Source organism: Panthera onca, chromosome F1 (genome assembly GCF_046562875.1).
Source record: "Panthera onca isolate mPanOnc1 chromosome F1, mPanOnc1 haplotype 2, whole genome shotgun sequence".
Lineage (NCBI taxonomy): Eukaryota > Metazoa > Chordata > Mammalia > Carnivora > Felidae > Panthera > Panthera onca.
This window is the reverse complement of record NC_138355.1, coordinates 38622347-38630649: the sequence shown is the minus strand read 5'-3', so window position 1 is coordinate 38630649 and position 8303 is coordinate 38622347. Positions and strand designations below refer to the sequence as shown.

General features: G+C 47.8%; 1 long non-coding RNA gene across 2 annotated transcripts in view; it reads right to left on the bottom strand.

Annotated features, from left to right (window-relative positions):
- The window catches only part of LOC132686302 (uncharacterized), a 31121-nt gene that overhangs the window by 3850 nt on the left and 18968 nt on the right, over positions 1-8303 (bottom strand). The window contains exons 3-4 of one of the 2 annotated variants that reach the window (XR_009613572.3): positions 6206-6395; positions 4404-4912 (exon numbers count right to left, since the gene is read on the bottom strand). This is a non-coding gene — a long non-coding RNA (uncharacterized LOC132686302). Of the gene's footprint in view, positions 1-4403; positions 4913-6205; positions 6396-8303 lie in introns of those variants that run through there. The other variant, XR_009613573.3, reaches the window with a different exon arrangement.

The following is an 8303-nucleotide window of genomic DNA, read 5'->3' as shown; positions in this document are numbered from 1 at the left end:
CCCACCCCATGCGGTGTTTACAGTGCATTCTCAGCAACTCTCTTCCCCCGCCCCCACCCAGCTCCCCAAAGGTGCCAAAATGGGGGGAGGGGGGTATTTTTACCTACAGGGTTGGGAAAGGGGCAAAGGCTGAGGCTAGGGCAATTCCGTGGCGCCAGCTGAGGCTTAAATACAATGAGAAAGCCCCACCCTGCCTGCTCTGCCCAAAGAGGACCCGGTAGGAAATAAATAGTGCTGTGTGCCCTGCCTGGAGGGCTGGCCCGCATCTGTCTGCCTGGACCAAAGCCAGTCACATGAGCCGAGACTGGTTAAAAAGAGGGCTCCGGTAATCTCCCAGCTCAAGTGTCTCAATCTGGCAGGAGGAGCTATGTGGGCGAGGGTGTCAGCTCTTCTTTATGGGGCCTGGGGTAGACCGGAGGAGAGTGGGAAGGGGCAATTCAGGCCGGGGGGGGGGGGGGGGGGGGGGGATGGCAGCCAATCCGTGGGACTTTACCCCAGGCAAAACTATCAGCCCCCAGTCCTGGTACTGGGAGAGGGTGATAACCCCAGGAGGGCAGTGTAGGCAGAGGAGTTGAAGGGAGAGAGGTTGGCAAAAGTTCCACAAGTCTTAATTTGGCCAAAGCCTTTTGTAGTGGGCACACGCGTGTGCACGCACACACACATACACCCCTGATATCTTTTCTTTCCCGTTGCTTTGTCCCCCTGTATGCACTCCTATCCCCATCTCCAACCCTGTCCGCTCAGAACATCAGCATTTGATAACCTTCAACTGCACACCTGTCCCCTCTCCCTTCCCCCACCCACCCTCTCCTGTCACTCAGGGCAGTGGCTGTTTCTCCTCTCTAGGCCTCAGTTTCCCTTTGGGCAGCTGGTTGCGGATCTGGCTCCGAGGGCCCCCTAGGCAATCTAGGACAGCACCCGGAGAGGCTCCCAGGAGAAGAGTTTTTACTGAAGTCTCGGAACTAGGTGAAGCGATTCAGCAAGCTGAAGCCCTCTTTGTTCAGCTCTGAGCCCCTAAGAGGTTGGGGGACCTTGAGCCAGGAGGCCCATTTTGCTCCAATCCTCCTGGTAAGACAAATGCCCTGTGTATTATGGCTGGAAGCGTGTGGCCCCAAGTGTACCTGTTCATTGCAGAGGGTGTGCGGATAGTGGTCTCGGGATCATGAGGAGTCAGAAAACTTGCTCCCTGCAGGACGACGCCGTGTTGTCGAATGGGGAGGCCCAGACCCCAGGAGCCCTAGGCCCTGAGAAGCCTGAACTCAAGGAGCCTGAACTTGGCGAATGGCGGTGGGGGGTGGAGGGAAGGCAGGGGCACATTCAACAGTGCTGAAGATTGTTAACCTGATGGCTGACTGTTCAGGGGAGAAATTGGGCCCCCCCCCCCTCCAAACAAAAGAAACAAAAAGCCATTCCGTGTTTGTAGATCTAACTAGTTCAGAAAAACACTGAACATATCGGGAAGGAGCAGGATTATTTGTGATTTCAGGGGCTATTAGGGAACCCCAAACTCCCTGAAGGTTACTGCTAAGGTTGGGGACAAATGTTCATTTTCTCTGGCTGGAAAATTTAAGAAATCAGAGGGGAGTAGGGCATATGCAGAAGCATGTAAGTTCCTGGAAAGTTATCAATAATTTAGGGCCCTGCTCGGGCCAGTGTTAAGCAGTCATCTGGAGAACCAGAGGGTTAAGAGGCCACCCTGTCTAATCCCCACTCAAAGAGGAACACTGGGGAGAGTCTGATGAAGAGGCTGTTTACAAAACCGGGGAAGGGTGACAGGAAACTATCAGGGGACAGTGAGGTTCCCAGGAGATAGCCACATTGGCCCAGGGAAAGGGCTGGTTGGTGCAATCGCGGAGAGCGTGACTGTCAAAGAGGAGGAGGAGGGGCCACCCCGCAGAGGGCCTTTGAGGAAGACAAACACTGCCAACCTCTGGCCAGCAGGGAGGAAGCAAGTGGCTGAAAGGGCTGCCATCTCCTCTTACTCCCACACCTCCCACTGGCCAAACCTGACCGCCAGCCAGAGGAGAAGAGTCTGGCTGGTGCAATCCTAAAAGGCCAAACTTCTGGGGTGGCACAGAGCGCCGTGGAGAATGATGGGTAGCAGATCCAGAGGGGCAGGGGCAGAGTATTACAACACAGTCTCTATGATCCTAAGCAGGCAATTTCATCAGCACCGATGAACAATTTGGGGGCACAAAACATGCACCAGGATTGTGCTGTCCAATGAGGACAAAACTTCAAAAATCTAGCAGCCCAGCTGGGGAGCCAGGAGCAGGAATGTTTAGGGAAGGCGTCTTGGAGGAAGTGGGAATGTGAGATGGGGCTTGGGGACAGGTGAACGAAGAGCTGGGAGTACTTTCACTGTTGCCGCTTACTCAGCAACTGGATCCACCCAAGGACAAGTTTCAGATTTTCCACCCCTAAGATTTTACACAACAGCCATGGACAAAGACACCCACCGGACTCCACACGTGACTTCTCACCTCACCTGGGAAGGATCAATTTCTGAACTGCCTGCCCGAACTTTCTCAACTGTCTTCCCCACTAGGCTCTCTAGAGGACAGATTTCTTCCACCTCCAAGAGTGATGTCCTGATCGATCAAGCAATTCAATAAAAATTCACTTGGCCCCATGCTGGAGACTCGGGCTATACAGATGGATAAAACATACTCCCTGCTCAAGGAGCAAATATTTTACATAGAACAGAGACATGGTTTAAAAAAAAAAAATCACTATAATGTGTTTGGTCGGAGGTATGATGGAGCTATTATCAAAGTTCTAGAACTCACAGCAAGACAGTGACTAATTCCTAGAAGTGTTAAAAAAAAAAAAAAGGCTTCAGAGAGGTAATACTGGATGAAAAGTCCATCAATGAGTAAAATCTGCTAGGCAGAGAAGGGAATTCCTGGCAGAGGACTTGAAATGTGTGGGAACAGCAAGAGGTGAAAAAGGATGGTGAAACACTCATGTCGTCTAGAACACAGGATGGCAGGAACTGAATCTGGTGAGAAAGGTTTGGGTTGACTTAAAGGGAACATTGTAGGTCCGGTTCTGGAGTTTATCAGTCAAGCAGACAAATAAAAAGCCGAAGGGAGTTTTCACATAGGGGAGTAACATGATGAGTTTTCTTTTTGGCCAGAAAGTAATTTTCTGGGAGGAAACCATATTTGTTCAGATGCAAGGAAAGGAACCTAAGATAGGGATCTGTACCTCTGCTCCACCCCTGCCTCCCCTCCACATCTCACCCCCTCACCCCAACTCCTGCCATCTTTCTCCAGAAAACAAGCGTTGTTCCCCCAAACTGGTGCAGTGGCTGTTCTGACTTGGCAACAAAACAAACAAACAAACAAACAAAAACCCCAAAGCCCAATAAACGAGCTTGTCTCTTCTAGGATGAGTGGACAAGAACACTCAGGAGAATATTTCCCCTTCCTCCAGTTTTTACCCCATCCCCAAATCTGCTGACCCAGAGGCTGGGATGGAACCTTAACTGGAGCAGACAGCCTATGGGATTTAGGACCTGCCCATCTTAGAATAACCAGCCAACTCCAGGGCTTTTCAGTCTCCCTGGGGTTCTTTCCAAACTTTGTGGCTATTCCTCTAGGTCTTAGCTGAAAAACACCAAAAATAGGCCAGCTCTTTTCAATTTAATTAGCCATTCCTCTGAGGACACCAGATGGAATGAAGCAAAGACAGATGCATTGGGGGCAAGGAGGGGTGGGAGTAGATTCTAAATGGGGTTTCTCATGAGCCCAAATTCACCCCCACAAAGGGTGCTTCTTAGAACAAGTTGCTCAAGAGGCAGACGACGGGGCTCCAGGCTTTGGGCTCACAGGCCAAGGGTCTAAGTGTCGCTCTCAGGCGTGGTCTGTGAGGTGGCCAGAAGGATGGGGGCAGGTGCCTGGGTATCCTGGGCAGGAGGGAGGAACCACCGCTCCTTTTGCAGAGACTAAAGTACCATCACCCAGAGTCGGGGCGGGGGATGGGAGGGTACCTACCCTTACCTGGCTCCTGTCTCACAGGCTGTGGGTAGCCAGCAGCCAACCCTGACAGCCTTGTAACAGCCGCCAAGAGAGATGCTGGAGTCTATTTCTGGAGTTCTTTAAGAGTGGAGGGAAACGGCCAGCTGCCTGGGACAAGATGATCCCTGCATGCCTCCCTCATCTAAAATTGGGTGATGTTTGCTAAGTAAATGCAGGTCACACTTGGGCAGCGGAGAGCTAAAATGACCCTCAGGACCTCAGGGGTCTCTCACCTTAGTAAGTACCTTCTCAGCCAAGCAGAGAGACCACCGATGTGGAGCAACTGCCCCCTCTGGTGGCGAACATGGGTATAAAGTTACGCGGGGTCAACTTCATCTCCCACTTGAGTCCATAGCAATTTCTCCTCCAAAACTCAAAAAAAAAAAAAAGCCTGTGAGTCCAGGCTTGAGTCCCTCTAGCTTCCCTCTCTTTCTCTTGACTGCAGTTACAGTCCCTAGCCAGGAGCGTCTTTCCATTTTCTGAATTGGTACTTTACAGTGGAAAAAGCACTGGAGATCGTTCCAATGAGAACACTGAGTGAGTCACTTTTCCTTTTGGCTCCATGGAGGAAAAGAAACCACCTGTCTGCATATCTTTATTCAAGCCTAGCTCTTTCCGTCTGTAATGTGGAGACGATAGAGGCACTGCCTGCCTCCCGGGAAGGCCACTGCCTGCCACGGTGCCGTGTGACAAGGAGTGGGAGAAGGGGGGCACTTCCTGGTCCTGGAACCCAGGTAGTCCCATCGCCGGTGTGGTCTTCCTTGTCGGGAGCTACTGTCACTGTCACTCATGCCTGGACCCGAGACACCTCCCCATGGCTCAGACCCTCGAGGCTGCTGGGCTCCTTGGTCCTGGTAGGGACGTCACCTTTTCCAGTCATCCGGGGCTGCCTGCCAGGGAAGGTCAGAGTGACCTGATGATTGTGGCACTCGGGATGGAAAGACTTGGTCCTGAGCCTATTTTGCTGTTGTTATCGTCACTTCACAGTCTTTATGATTTACGTTTATTTTTAGGTACCTTACTGAACATTCCTTTTATGTGCACTGTGATGCTTTATGTATCAGATGCTGGGTGCTGTTGGTGGCAAACAAATCGGGACAATTGTTTGGAAACAATATGACTAGTGTTGTGACTGTTTCCACAGGGAAACTAATGGCATTTTTGCTACAGTTTCTTTCCTTCTTTCCTTCCTTCTACTGATAGCTTAAAAACTAAAATAAACCCAGTAGTGCCAATGGTCGGCTGAATGGTCAATGCTTTGGATAGGTGTACGTTCAGGACCAATGTCGCACAATGTGTTTCAAAATTGTTTTCAAGGGGCGTCTGGCGGGCTCATTCAGTGGAACATGTAGCTCTTGATCTCGGTGTTGTAAGTTCAAGCCCCGCATCGGGTGTAGAAATTACTTAAAAATCAAATATTAAAAAAAAAAAGTTTTTTCTAAGAATTTATGTTACTAAGGGTTACCTTTAAACATTTTTTTTATTGTGGTAAGATGTATAGGATACAAAGCGTAGGATACAAAACTTTTTTTTTTTATCGTGGTAAGATGTATACGATACAAAATGTACGAACATCTCTAATGGATAGTTCACGGAACATTAAAGTACTTTCGCACTGTTGTGCAACCATCACCGTTCTGCAAGCTTCAGAACCTTTTCATCATCTCAAACTAAAACTCTGTACTGGGGCCTGAATTTAACACAGGTACCTAGGAGAGCCTGCTGGGGTCCAGTTTGACCCTCAGACCTCCTAGTGGCTTTCTCTTCTGCTGCTGTCCCTAACCTGATCAGACCTGTAGTGGTCACCGTGTTCTGGCCCTTTCCCTGGTAGGAATGACTCAGGTACTGATAACAGCAGAGAAGAGGGCTGCACCACAGTTGTTGAGTTTTGTAGCGAGAAGGGACCTCTAGGGATCCTCTGCATGGCCCTTCCACAAAGCAGAACCACAACTACCCCATAGCCTACCTCCATGCCTCAATTAAGACTTGTTTAATGAATGGATGAATCTGGAAAGATAGACACTATCCTGAGAAAGGAGACTTCCTAGCTGGCTACTCATGGTCGTAGGGAGATGACAATGCATGTCCTTTGAGGTCAGAAAGATCTTTGTCCCTTTGTCTCTTGCTAAGTCTGTGGCTAGGTTTTCCTCTGTTACACCACGAATGGAAATTGTCATTCTTACCTCATGGTACGAGGCTTGAGCGAGGCAGTGCATATGAGGTGCTGTAGCAGAGACAGAGAGTAGTAGAAGTTCAATGATGCTCGTTCCCTCCCTTCCACCTGCCAGACACTCTCACAGATGCATCTCGGGAAACGACTTCCTCTTCTTTGACTCCATTTCCATTTCTTATTGGCTCCTTTTGTGTCGGATCCTAAGAAACAGAAGCTTCCCCATTACCTTTGCCTTTTAAAGCTAGGGTTCTATTAGTAAGAAAATGTGAAAGGGGAGTATTGTTTGTTTTTATCTGAAATTGAGCCTCCCAATTTCTATTTTATTGGATGTGGTTGTGATTTATTAATGTTATGTGTTCTCTTTCTCTCCTCCCCTCCCTCCCCATACAATCACCCATATAGGCAACTCCTCTCATACCCTACACTAAATTATCCTGTTTTTAACTGTTTTCAAATCCAAGGACTTGGCTACATTCCCCTGAGACAGAGGACAGAACTTACTACAGATACCCAGCATTTATTTTATTTTATTTTATTTTATTTTATTTTATTTATTTTATTTTATTTTATTTTTTTATTATTTTATTTATTTTATTTTATTTTTTATTTTATTTATTTATTTTTTATTTATTTTATTTTTATTTTATTTATTTTATTTTATTTTTTAAGTTTATTTATTTATTTTGAGAGAGAGAGAGAGAATGGGGGAGGGGCAGCGAGAGAGTATAAGAGAGAATCCCAAGCAGGTTCTGTGCTGTCAGCCTGCTGATGTGGGGCTCGAACTCATGAACCTGAGCCAAAATCCAGAGTCGGATGCTTAACCGACTGAGCCACCCAGGAGCTCCTCGTTTGTTTTTATTTATTGACTTTTTTTTTCTGAGAGAGAGAGAGAGAGAGAATGGGGGGAGGGGGAGGGAGAGAAGGAGAGAGAAAGAATCTTAGGCAGTCTCCACACCGAGCGTGGAGCCCAATGTGGGGCTCAATCTCACGACCTTGAGATCATGACCTGAGCCAACATCAAGAGTCAGACGCTTAACTGACAGAGCCACCCAGGCACTCCAGCACCCAGGTTTTGGTAGTAACCAGGTCCTATCATTCATTCTCAAAGATGTTTCCTTCATCCACCCCTTCATCCCAATTACTTTGTACCTTTATTCTCACCTCCAGATACTAATATGAGGCCACAGAGTAAGTAATTTGTAGAAATCAAGTGATCTGGCTAAAATCAGTGGGCTGCAGGACTCTATCTTTTCTGTTAAGTAGTTGGAACACTTCAAACCCAAAGGAAAGTAATACCCTTCAATTTTAAATCAATACTCATTGGGCATTGTGTTTATTCCAGGATTCTGGGAGCAATGTGGGCTTACAAAATCTGTAAATCTGATAATAGAGATTTCAAAACAGTATTTTCGAAGAGTCTCTTCACTGATTTCTGTCACTGTGTGTTCTCTCTTCAGCTGAATTTACACAAAATTTGCAGACTAAAGTTCTAAAAACAGCACTGGTGACTTTGGGCCCAAGGCTGTACTAGGGAACGTAGTCCATTTCTCTAGGCTCTGGGGATCTATTGAAAGATTTTTGAAGCTCTAGAATAACATACTCATATTTATATTTTTATTTTTTACTTTTTTTGTAATGTGTATTTATTTTTGAGAGAGAGAGAGAGAGCGAGCATGAGCGGGGAGGGGCAGAGAGAGAGGGGACAGAGGATCCAAGGTGGGCTCCATGCTGGCAGAGAGCCCCATGCAGAGCTCGATCTCACGAATCACAAATCGTGAGATCACGACCTCAGCTGAAATCAGATGCTCGACCGACTGAGCCACCCAGGCACCCCCAGATTTATATTGTTAAAAATTATTGGGGCAACGTTGAGAGAATATGCACTGGAAAGAGAAAACCAGAAGCCAGTTAGGAAGCTGGCGCCATCATCCAGATAAAAGATGGCGAGTGCCTGAGTCAGGGAAGTAGCATAGTAGCATAGAGGAAGAAAACTGGTAGAGAGGAGGGGGGACGAGCAGGAAATGGTCATTGAGTGTCAGGGATGAGAGGAGTGAGGACTATCAGACTCAGCCTTTGACAACCCAACAGATCGTGATCCCTTCTCTGAG